This window comes from Camelus ferus, chromosome 17 (assembly GCF_009834535.1).
Source record: "Camelus ferus isolate YT-003-E chromosome 17, BCGSAC_Cfer_1.0, whole genome shotgun sequence".
NCBI classification, from domain to species: Eukaryota; Metazoa; Chordata; class Mammalia; order Artiodactyla; family Camelidae; genus Camelus; species Camelus ferus.
Window position 1 is genome coordinate 39,259,124 of NC_045712.1, and position 12,889 is coordinate 39,272,012.

A 12,889-nucleotide genomic window follows, 5' to 3' on the forward strand; every position below is an offset into this window, starting at 1 on the left:
CAGTGTTACAATAAAAAATATCATTTTCTTTCATTTATGGGAGCATAACTGAAGATCTCTGTTTTGAAAAATATATCCTAGGGGGACTATAAAAAGGAACAGAGCTCTGACCATCCATACTTAATTATTCACAGCCGATGATATCAAATATCTAGAAAACAATTCAAAACAGTCTCACCGTTCCCTAACTCCAAAAAAGCGAAGAACCTCGACTAAGGCCCTGTCAGAGATGAAGCTGAGTGACCAAGGCTAGAAAGGGGAAATCCCAACCAACATTCAGTACTATAGGGGAAGATACCCTGGTGTCTTCACCCAAGAGCCTTGTTACTCACCAGACACCTCAACCAACCATTGCAAGTACTGACAAACACACACACACACACACACACACACACACACACACACACGCACAAATAACAAACGTAGTCCCACAAACAAAAGATCAGACACGGTGTAGCCCCAATATTTCCCTTCTACTCCCAGAGACATGCTTCTAAAGTGGCCTGGCTCCCAAAAATGAATGGACCCAGAGTAGCTTTCAGTGAGCCCAAAATGGCTCACTTCTCAGAAGGGAAAGAAGCCAGGTGGAGAGGGTAGAATTTCCCCATTCTGCACAAGCCGGAGTGGCTCACACCCAAAACTATACACACAAAAACACAAACAACAAATACACTACAGCCACACAGAGAGACAATCAGAAGAGTTGTAGTTTAAGAATTCCTTTTCCACTCCCAGACGGAGGCCTCCAAACAGATGGGCCCAGCTCTCAAGAGAACAGACCCAGGGTGGCTTACAATGAGCTCAGAGCAGTTCCCTTTCAGGTGGGAATGAGATGGAGGGGAGAGAATTCCCAGCATGTGCAAGCTGCAACCACTTACCCCTAGGTGGCACTGAGTGTGGACGTAACTCCGGTCATTTCTCTGCCTTGTGCTGGGGTGGCCAGCACCTGTCAGGGGGTGTCCCTCCCAGTTCCCCTGGGGCGAAGTGAGCTCTGGCAGCTGCTGGGACCCAGGGAAGGGGCTGCCCCCAGCGGGGTCAACCCACCATAGGCACAGACTCCTGCGCTGGCTTTGCTAAAACTATTACCAAACACAAGTTTATGTGCCCGAAGCACCATGAGGCCAAACAACACTGAAACGTCCGAGTCTGGAGCAGAGAAAGGTTTACTGCAGGGTTGAGCAAGGAGAATGAGTGGCTCCGGCCCAAAAAAAACTCAAACTCCTCGAAAGGAGCCTTTAAAAAGGCTCAGCTGAGGGCTGGGCAACCCAGGGTCTGTGATCAGCTGTGCACAAGTCTCAGCTTTGTTGATGGTGATCAAACCTTAGGCGCCAGAAGGTCTGGGGGCTCTGTGCTTATGATCATCAAGTAGTTAATTTCTTCCCTTGGTGGTGGTTTTTAGTGTCTGAAAAACTCAGGAAATATGCATGAGATACGATTATCTGAGTACTTCAGACAGGAGCTACTGCAGAGGATATAGGGGAGAGGTCTGTCCCAGGAAGACCCCGCAGGGTCCTGATCAATTACACGACCACCTGTCATGAGAGGGGTCCCTTCACTTCACACAGCCACAGTTTATGCACCTTTAAAACAAGGCACCTGACAACCAAAATGTCCATCAACAGAGGACTAGACAAAGAAAATGTGGTATATACATACAATGGAACATTACTCGCCATAAAAAGAATGAAATAATGCCATTTGCAGCAACATGGATGGACCCGGAGATTGTCATATTAAATGAAGCAAGACGGAGAAAGACAAATATCACATGGTATCACTCATATGTGGAATCCAAAAAAAAAAAAATGACACAAATGAATTTATTTACAGAACAGAAACAGACTCACAGACATAGAAAATAAACTTATGGTTACCAAAGGGAAGAAAGGGGGAGAGAAAAATTAGGAGTTGGATTAACAGACACAAACTACTATATACAGAAAAGATAAACAACAAGGTCCTACTGTATAGCACAGGGAACTATATTCAATATCTTATAATAACCTATAATGAAAAAGAATATACATGTATGTATAACTGAATCTCTATGCTATACACCAGAAACTAACACAACACTGTAAATAAACTACACTTCAAAAAAAAAAAAAAAAAAAAGCAAGGCACCTGGGGCACTGACACCCCTGCACTTGTGGGCTCTTCACGGCTGGGTGGGGGGTGACCTGAGCAGACTCTAGCTGGCATCCCATGCCTCAGGTCAGAACGATGTGTGGCTCATTCTGGAAGTGAAGCAAGCGAAGCTGGGTGGAACCACCCACCCCAGCCATGCACGAAAGCGCAGGTAAACCTGATGGATGCTGAGGTCCCACCGAAGGGATCCAATCCAACCTAACATCATTGTAGTCACTTATTTGTGCCTATATTAAAATGTTTCATTATGAAATTTTTCAAAAATACACAATATAGACAGACAAGTAAGATGAAAACTCAGGCTTCAACCATCACTTAGCTCCAACAATTTTAACTCTGCCCCCTGCTACTCCCTGACACTCTGAATCCCAGATGTCATGTTGTTTCACCCATAAATGCTTGTGTGTACGTCTGTAGTTGGTGAGGACGTTTTAGAAATATACCTGCCATGCCATTATTCACCCTAACAAAATTAACAGCTATTCCTTAATATTAGGTTAGTTCTCAAGGATGTTTCTTTAGGACTTTTTCTTCCTTCCTTCCTTCCTTCCTTCCTTCCTTCCTTCCTTCCTTCCTTCTTCTTTCCCTTTGTTTCTTTTTTTTCTTTTTTAATTGAAGTATAGTCAGTTTACAATGTTGCATCAATTTCTGGTGTACAGCATAATGTTTTGGTCATCCATGTACACAAATAGATTCTTTTACATATTCTTTTCCATTATAGGTTACTACCAGATACTGCATATAGTTCCCTGAGTTATACAGTAGAACCTTGTTGTTTATTTATTTTATATATAGTAGTTAGTATCTGGAAATCCTGAACTCCCAATTTATCCCTTCCCACCCACTTCCCTCCTCGTGACCATAAGTTTATTTTCTGTGTCTGTGAGTCTGTTTCTGTTTTGTAAATAAGTTCATTTGTGTCTTATGGCTTTTTTTTCCAAATCAGGATCCAAACAAGGCTCACACATTTCTTTTGATGGTTCCTTCTGTTCTGTAAGTTTCCACTCCTTTTTTTCATTTTCGTTTCCATGCTATTGGTTTTTTTGAAGACACCAGGTCATTTATCTTGTAGGACATCCCACATTCTGAACTGGGCTGCTTGCTTCTTTGTCGTGTTGCTTCATTTGTTTTTCAGTCCCCTATATTCCCTGTAAACTGGTAAGAGATCTAGAGGCTTGATTAATTTCAGATAAAAAATTTTTTAAGGCAAGAATGTGTCCAAATTCATGCTGTGTATTTTACATTGTGTCACCTTAGGGAGCATATCGGTCTGGTCATCCCAGTTCTAAGTGAGAGGGCTCTGGTGGTTAAGTAAGGGGGTCACCTTGACAAGAAGCAGAGGAGATAGGATTTGGACCTTCTCAGTGTGACTCCAGAATCTGCACTTTTAGCTACATCCCAATCCTGCAGGAAAAATAAGTGCTCTATGTTCATAAATTTTTCCTCTGTTTCTGGACTCCCTGCACCCACCACTCAGCCTTCCCCAGTACTGAGGACAAGCACCACTAGTTGTAGGTCAGATTGCATAGTTTAAATTGGGGAGGAAGACAGGTTCAGTGTTTTCAAACAACAGGAGGTCCAGGTGTGGCTCAGGGGCTGTTTCTGTCCTCTGGGTTGTGGGGAGAGGTGTAAAAGATGGTGAGGGCATGGGGACCGGGTAAACCCTGACAGGAGTTCTCCTTGCCACTGCATTTCTCTCCAGCCTTAAAACCTCCGGGCTCTGTCTGCCAGTGCCTCAGACCCCATGGTGCCAAAGGTCAAAAGGACTCAAAATGACAATGAAAGAGTGTGATCACCTTTGCAGCCTTTAGCATGAATTTCCCATTTCCTTATTTTGCCTTCTTTTCCCACCCTCTTCTGCCATGATTTTCCTCTCGTGGTGAGATGGGGTTTCCACTGGCTTCATCTGTCTTGTCCTTCCCTCTGAAATCACACTGCCAAAGGCAGTCCAGGTAGCAAGAGAAAGGTGGGGTGCCCTCTGAAGTCTCCAAAAGTCCTAAACCCGAGGATCTACCTCCACGCTGCAGGTAGGGAGAGACCCCCATGAGAGACTCCTAGCCAGATCCTGGGCACGGGGACCCCAGGGAGCTGAGGGGTGGAGAAGACTAGTGAGGAAGAGGCCATCTGATAGGAAACAGAGCGCTCCCTCCCAGCTGGCTCTGGTCCTGTGTGTGTTTCTCCTCAATTCCAAGGTTGTGTCCTCCTGGCCAAGTGTGAGCCGTGCGACAAGCCTCCTGGGGGCTGTGGATGTGTTCGTTCTCGCCTTTTGCAGTGGTTATAACCTTTTGTGAGCGCCTCCCTTTCGTTTACAAAGAATTGTTGTAGAGATTCTAACAGTTTGCAAGGCCATGGACCCTCCTGATGACTTTAAGTTGGGCATCACTTTCTTCAGGACCCAGTGACTCTTCTTCCCAACAACGTGGGAAGTTCCATTTGCTTTTGTTTGTGGTCAGTGCCCTGAGGGAAAGGGTCAGCTGGCTGTTCGAAGTGGGACAGAATTTCTGGTGAGGTCTACCTTCCCGTTCTGGCTAATGAGAGTGTTGGTACCGGCCGGTGGGGCATCCTTGGGACAGACTCCTTGTTGTTATTATTGCTCTTGATGTGGTTTGTGGTTTTGCCTTTTTTAGTTAAAAATCATATTTTCTCCAAACAGGAGTCAGATGTACTTATTTTGAGAATATGAGGAAAATGGAGAAATGCATAAAGAAAAGAAAGCTTCTCCAGTCTCCTCCCACCTCGAGCCACAGCGAGGACTTGGTGGGTTTATTTCTTGCCTCCTGTGCCTCCCAGGTCCCCGCCCCACGCCCCTCTGTGCCCAAAGCTCATCAGCAGTCCCCGTGTCCTCTCACAGGGCAGGGTATGGCCACGCAGGAGGCCTGGCAGAAGGAAGGACATTGCAATTGGGGAACGATACGTATTCCCTAGCTTCCTCCCTGCAAGGTCACCTCTGTTGAAGGTCACTGTTCCTTTCAAGACCCAGGAGCCTAACAAGACACCCTCTCTTGCCGGGCTCTGTTAACTGTCCCCACTGTCCTTCCTTTGGACCCAGGGAGGTGAGGCTCCAGCTACAGCACCGCTGGTTGTGTCCCCCGCCCTCCGCCCACACTTTGGTAAGTAATCCCTCCCCAGGTTATCCTGTTTTGAAGATGCCATCTGTTTTCTATTGGGAACTGAATTGACTCACCTTCTGACTCATTGGTATTTCAAGATCTTTCCCCTGAAACTCCCATTGGCATGATATTTTCTGAGGTTTCCAAAGCCATGGATGAATTAGGGTCTGGAGTAAACTCAGGGGTCCTGGGGAAAGAAGGCATTTAATTTCCTGACTCTTCCTTGGTACCAGCCTATAGGCACTGAGGTGCTGCATGGAGGCAGAAATGGGGGTAAGAATGCTGAATAAAAGAATTCCGGTCACATACTAATTTTGGTTCACAAATTCCAAATTCAGTCATCCTTAATGATTCGCTTAATAAGTTACTAGTAAGAAGCTGTTAGTTCTCCATAATGACAGCTGGAGGATTGTGTGGCATTCGCTCTGAAAAGAAGAAAGGACTCATGCGATTGAAAAGCAATTTGCATCTCTCAGGAGAATACTTGCACTGCCAGTGGCCTTCGAGCCCACTTTGAAATGGGCTATGTTAGAATTACTGTACTGGTAAAAATTTATAAAGCTGCCCTGCCCTAGAGAATTTGGACACTGGGATAGAAAGGACCACCCAACCAAATCATACTTTTTCCCAGTGGGAAGCAGCCCTTCAAATGACAAAAGTCCTTCTTAAGCATTGGCTTTGGCATCTGGGACAACTTTTCTAGAAAAAACTGGCTGCATGAGTCACAAACACTTGGGGAAATCTGTTTACAAGGAGGTTCTAAGAATTGTTGAGCACTGAGTAGCTCCCCTGCTCCCTACATTTTTAACCACAGCTAATCCCCTCCTGGTAAGGAATGGTGGAGCCTTCAAGCCAATGGTTTTAGACCCTCTTGCTTCACTGTTCTCTGATCCTCTCCACCCTCTTGTCCTGGGATCTCCCCAGCAGCTGCCCTGTTCTGTCCTCTCTCTCACATCTAATTCTACACCATCCTCTGGACTTAGGGACCCTCTTGGGCTTCCCTAACTTTGATCATCTCATGTGATCCTTTGTGACTTGCACCCACTCCCCTGTTCTTCTCACACCTGTCCATTTCAGGTAACCACTCACCTGACCCACCTTCAGTCCCATGTCCAGCTCCAGTGGACCAAAGGGGAGGTAGGATGCAGGAAAATGAAATCCTTGAGGCTCTTGAAGCTAAGTACCACTGCTCCCTGGCTGCCAAGGTTAAGCGTCGTATATGCTTAGGAACTCGTCTGTGTTCAGCCATGTAATATGGATCTGTACTTCCCAGGAACTGAGAACGTGTGGGTATAGAGGGTTGACAGTCGGCTGGTTAAATACTGAATTATTTCCATAGCATCTGGTAGAGTGATTGTCTCATCACCCTGACCACCTCGACCCCTTCCCTAGACTTCCTTGGACCTTCTCCTAAACCTGCAGCTTTAGGGCCAATGCCTGGCCAACTAGGGATGGGAGTCGGGGTAGAGTCCTGGTTGGGGCCTCTGGCCAGCATCCATTCTGACTGGTTGATATCTGAGCCACACTAGTTGTTATAGATCCCAAATGTCAACCCTTTGCAAGTGAGCCATGGTCTTAGAGACTTCCATACAAAAGCAAAAAAAAAAATGAAAAAGAAAAAAGTCAGACCAGCGGCGGCTGTGCCTGATACTCCCAGCCGGCAGCCTCTTCTCTTCAAAGGCTGCCCCAGAGGCGTAAGGTCTGTTTGCAACAAGCAGATGATTTACTAAATACTGCTTTCTGCCAAATCCCCAGAGGCTCTTGAATGTTGGGTGCTAATAAAACTCAAGTTATTATTAGGCATGTGGTCTATGTAGGTCATTGCCAAGTGCTAGCAGAGAAAAGCAAAGAAGCTAACCCCAAATAGAACATGGATGAAGGATTGCAACCCCTTCTCCAAAGAGGAAACATGCCTGAACTCTCCATTTTCTCCAGAAGGACTTGGCTTCCTCACCTATAAAATGAGAGTCTTATTAATGACCGCCTTCACCAGTGTCTCAGGATTTTAGACAAGAAATAGATCTCCTTAGAAAAAAGTGGGGGCCCCCAGGGAATAGTTTTGGGAGATTCAGCCTCATCCCGTAGCTTCAAATTTTCTGTTACTGCCACATTGCAGGGTTTGGCTCCTGTTTTACCTGGCAGCTCCAAAGAGGAGTGTGGCCATCAGCCGGGGCAGGAAACAGCTCCAGGAACTCAAGGTCTTGACTGAAGGAAACAGCAGATGTGTGGGTCGGATTCTGCTTGAACTCAGGCTTTTTTCAGATGCTCACAGGAAGATGACTTGTGTCAAGCTTTCAAGCGTTTGGACAAAGTTCAGGATTGTTCTTTAGAGAGACCTCTTCCTGAGCAATAAGGAACACACGCATTTCCTAAGCATCCTGTCGGGTGGGGATGTTCCCCCTTTACCAAGGCTCTCTGAGCTGGGAGGGCATCCGTGCAGGCAGGAGAGACAGCTAGCAGGTAGGGGCTATGAGTCTGGGGGAGGGTGGTGGGATGGGAGGTGTCTCGGGGTATTGCTGGAACCTAGACTCAGTAGGAGATTCCCGGGGAAGAAAGAAGAGGTCGACAGTCAAGAGCACGGTGTATCTGCCTGTGCTGATATGACTCCTTCCTGACGGGAGGTTTCCAGGCTGAGTCATCCGGTCTCAACCTGGCAAAGAATGGGACACCATCAGGAGAAAGAACAGGAAGAACCAAATTCAGGCCAAGCTGGAGGAAGGGGGCAGGGTCACGGGATTTCTGGGACAGTGGAGCCCAAACTGAGCCCTGAGCATGCTCCTTTTTTTTTTTTAAGAGAAATTTAAACTCAGCGAATGTACACGTCCTCCCATTTTACAGAACATTTGAGGTGAACCCACACCTTTAGCTTTATTTATGAACCAAATAAGCACTTGGAGCACTTGTTCAGTGCCAGACACTCTTCCAGAGTTTGACAAGTTTTAACTCATTTGGTCTCCAGGACGATCAGAGGTCCTACGATTATTCCCATTTTATGGAGAGGAAGTCGAAGCAGAAAGGGTTAAGTGATCTGCCCAAGGTAAGGAGGATCGGGGACTGGACCCCAGGAAGCCTGGCTTCCAAGGCTGTGCTTTCAAACCTTGAATTTTTTTTTTAATGAACTATTTTTTTTTAGAATAGTGTTCACTTTACAGAAAAGTTTAAAGGATAGTACCCAGGGTTCCAATGCAGTTTGTACCCAGTTTCCTCTACTATGAACATCTTACTAGGATGGTACATTTGTTACCATTAATGAACTAGTATTGATCATTATTATTAATGGAAAACCACAGTTTATTTGGATTTCCTTAATTTTTACTGAATGTCTTATTCTATCCCAGGACCCCATCCAGGATATTGCATTTTTCACATCTCCTTAGGCACCTTTTGGCTGTGGCAGTTGCTCCGACCTGATGGATTTGAGTAGTGCTGGTCAGGTGTTTGGGGATGTGACTGATGACTTTTCTCGTCATTTGACTGGGGTCCAACCCCTGACTTTTGATAGTTACAGTGACCTCTTGCAAGACAGGTGCCAACCTAACAGGGACAGCTATCATTATTTGGCAGAATTCCACATTCAGGCTTTTTCTCCTTATATATCTATTGGTTTTCAGAAGGAAGAGGAGACTTCTGTTTTGTAGTTGCGCTGAGTCACCTCATTCCACGTAAAAAGAGTCATCTTACCCCAGACTCTCCTGCTGGGGTGAAGCCCTTGATCTACGCTTGTCTCCATCTTCCAGGGTTGTAGGGTACATTTGGTTCCTTCAGCCCTCCAGCCGGGCCCTGTTCATCTCCATTAAGACTCAGACTCTGGCGCAGAGACGTATAAAGGGCACAGTCGGGGACTTGGTCCTGTAGAAGCTCCCCACTCCCCACCGTCCTTGGACGCTGCCCTGGCAGGCAGACCTTCCTGCCCCCAGCCCTGCATCCCAGGCAACAGACCACACCATCCGATGATTCTGGCAGTCCAGACTGGGGACACGTCCATTTGATCTTCCCGGGGAGAGCTCATAAAGATCTTTACGTGTGAAAGAAGTGCTTGAGATATGGTCTCGAGATGATAAAAATACACACAACCTTTGAAAACCACGGCAACACGAGAGGCAGGAGTGTTGCAAATGCAAGTGCCTTTAAAGCATGGCAGTGGGCTTGCAGCTGCGGAAAGTTTATTAGGAAAACGTGAGCAAATAGACTCCCGCTTTCCTACTCACCTGTATCCCGTCCCAGCTCAGAGCCCCACCAAGCTCCAAGCCCAAATCCCAGTAAATGTTGTCTGTGTGAACCAAGGAGTTCAGAGTAGGTGTTTCCCAGCTGCCTCCAACAGGTCACAGCCTGTGTTTCCAGTCTCTTTCCCTCCTCGCCTTCAGCCTGAGCAGTCAGATAGCTAACAGCCTCCTGGCTCATCTCACCTTCCCAGGGGTCCTTGTGCCAGGTTGAACTATTGGCCTCATTTCCTCATCTTCTGCAGCATCCACACCCTTTGCCGTGTGACTTCGTAGAGTCCACCTACACCCCCATTCCCAGTCTTGGGAGGGAAACACTTTCTTGCCCCATGACTTTGGGCTCATCTCGGGGATATTAGCAGATGTGACGCATCCAGAGGTTTGAAATGTGCTTGTGTGATTGGGTGTGTCCTCTGTTGCTTCTCCCATCACCAGGAGAAGAACATGCCCCAGCTAGCTTGCTGGTCCCGGGAGGATGAGAGGCATGCAGAACAGATTCGGACCCAAATGGCAGCCTGGAGCCTAACCCAGCTGATCCCAGCCGAGATCAGCCAAAACCCAGCTGATCTGTGAGTGAGAAACAATGCTTGGTGGTATGCTACTGAGCTGTAAGGTCACTTGGTACCAGCGACAGTAGATGGATACACAACTCCACCTTCAGTCCCTCTTGGAAACCTATACAGGAGGAAGGTTTCCAGGAAGAGGAGGCTTCACGCGAAGTCCTGTCCCAGGAGGCCATTCCTTCCTTACACGCGCCTCACTGATGATGTCACAGTAACTGTGACTCAGCTCTCCCAGAAAGCCCTGGTGTGTTAATAACGACAGTGATTAGCATTCACTTGGGGTTTTATAAGCAAGGGTAGCTACAGCACACAACTATCTTTGCAAGGCGGAGAGGCCAGAATCATCACATTCATTTTGCAAAGAGAAAATGAAAAACTCAGACGACGTGGCTGACTCACCAGGACTGGACCAGGAGGTAGCCGTCCGAAGGGAAAAATGAACTAAGGAGTTCCTTACACCCAGGGGGATGTCACGTGTGTGTGTACGCACATGTGTGTTTTCCTTTTTCTAACCTTTTCATTATAAAAGAGATACACTCCAACTGTAGAGAAATAGGAAAATGCAGAAAGTATTTTAAAAAAAAAGTTTCCATTCCATCTAGTAGTATTTTGACTTGTTTCTCAGTGTTATTTTTATGCATGTCTAAATAGTCTATATTTTTGTACATACATATAAGAACTGTATATATTAGAACATACTGTATATATAAGAACATTTCCCATGGCATTTAAAATTCTTTAAATACAGTTTTTAATGCATAGTACTATGTTTTATGCACTTATTCTAATCTGTTTAAACATTCTCTATTATTGTAAAGATAGCCTGTTTTAAAATTTTTTGCCATTAAAAACAATGTCTTGGTGAAATCTTTGTTGGTACAGGAGATAATTTATGCGTTTAGTGCACAGCACATGGTATGCACTTAATACGTGGCAGCTAGTATCAGGATTTGTCTAAATCCTGAAAATTCCCTTAGAATAAACCTCCAGATGCACTTCTGGGTTAAGGAGTGTTAACACTTGGTTTTTGATGCTCATCGTCAAATCGCTCTCGAGAAGGGATGTCTCGTTTCTAACACTAACAATGTACTGCAGGTGCCCGTCTCACAGCCTCCTCACTAGCCCAGAGTATTTTCTTGAAAACAAAGCAGTGCTAATTTGACAGGTGAAAAATAGTAGTTCATTGTCACATTTTTAATTGCTAGTGAGGCTAAAAATGCCCGCATAATTATTAGCCATCAGTCACAGGAGGACTGGGGCAGGGGAGCATTTGGATCAGGGCCTGGCATAATAAATAGTTCTGAATGAACGAATTACCAAAGGTGGGCCACGCTGTGCGTAGGAGCAAAACTGCTAAGACTGTGTGCTAAGGACTGAGGTTGTTAGAGCATTGACTGTGTGGACAGGAATTTATTCCTATTTCTTCACTGATCAATTGAAAGCACTCTCAGATGGACAAAATACTGGGATAGAAGTGAGGATTCCAGGGAGCAGGGATGGGAGGGAGGGTATAGCTCAGGGGTAGAGTGCATGCTTAGCATGCAGGAGGTCCTGGGTTCCAGAACCTCCATTAAATAAATAAAGAAACCTAATTACCTCCCCACCTCCAAAAAGAGAAGTGAGGTTTGCAAGTGTCTACTGGGGTGATAGTACTGAGAATGGGTTGCTGGGCTTTGGAACTAGCCAACCAGCCAGCAAGAAATCTGATCAGAAAAAGGAGCTGGGAACACAGCCTCCGGCCAGTAACTTGGGGACTGGGGTTGCCAGTGGAGCCCTCACTCCTCCAGACTCCCTTCTGCACTCCAAGCACATACTTGTAGTCATAGAGTGTACATGGACTCTGCAGACTCTCAGGGGGAAGTCAGGGCTGTGAACTCGCTTTCCCATCCGACTCTGTCATAATTTGACTCAGCCACCAGACTGGCTGCAGTGGATGATCCCCGCCCCACTCCTATGTGTTTCTGCTCCTCCAGGCCTGGCTGAGACCTCCTCCTCCCTTCCCTAGGCGAGGGGCCCCACCCCAACCTGGAGGGCCCTTGGAGTACTTATCACCCTGCACTTTTCATTCACCAGTCAGACTCCTGTCCTTGATACAAACTACCCGAGGGTGGAGATAGGGTTTTATTATCTTAGTATCTTCAGCAGCAAAGAGTGTGGGAATGAATGCATGCATGCATGAATGAAATCTCCAGGAACATCAAGAATGAACTAGGGCCTTGGAACCTGGTTGGGAGAGTTCATCCTTTATTAATACGTTTCATGGGGAAGTTATAACTTGGATATTAGGCTCCGTGGTGAGTTGAGTTTGGGGCAGAGACTACATCCCACATACCTGTGCCCTGAAGTTTTCTGGTTTTGCTGATTTGACTTTACACTGAAAGCCAAGTCTCAGCAAAAGCAGGAGTTTATTATTGTTTTTTTAAACCATCCGCCCAGCTTTCTTCTAAAGCAGTGGTTCTTAAACTTTACTGAGTATTAGAATCGTCTGGAGTGCTTGTTACCATTCAGAGACCGCATTTCTGATTTAGCATCTCCAACAAGTTGATGCTGACGCTGCTGGTCCAGGGGCCACACTTTGAGAACCACTGGTTGAAATGTTTTCATCTGGCCCCAGACAAGGTGCCAAGAGACCTTCTCCCAAGTTCAAGGAACTGGGTGTATAAAACATTTGGCCCCGTGCCAGGGCTCAGCTCTGCTCATCCCCACGACAGTTTGGACCATCTTTTCTTGGCAGTCTGCATAGGCAGACGGTACCATCCCAGCCTGTGTTCAAAGGCCACCAGGGCCTAAAAATTACTGCTATAGGGTCTGAAACCTCATCAGGACACCTACTAGGTTTCTGGAAAAG

At 46.3% G+C, this 12,889-nt stretch overlaps 1 long non-coding RNA gene across 1 annotated transcript; it reads left to right on the top strand.

The window, feature by feature from the left end:
* The first annotated feature begins 7,406 nt into the window (after positions 1-7,406).
* Positions 7,407-10,887, top strand: LOC116657247. The gene is made up of 3 exons (XR_004312317.1): positions 7,407-7,718; positions 8,218-8,295; positions 9,914-10,887. It is a non-coding gene; the product is annotated as an uncharacterized LOC116657247 (long non-coding RNA).
* Positions 10,888-12,889: the final 2,002 nt, after the last annotated feature.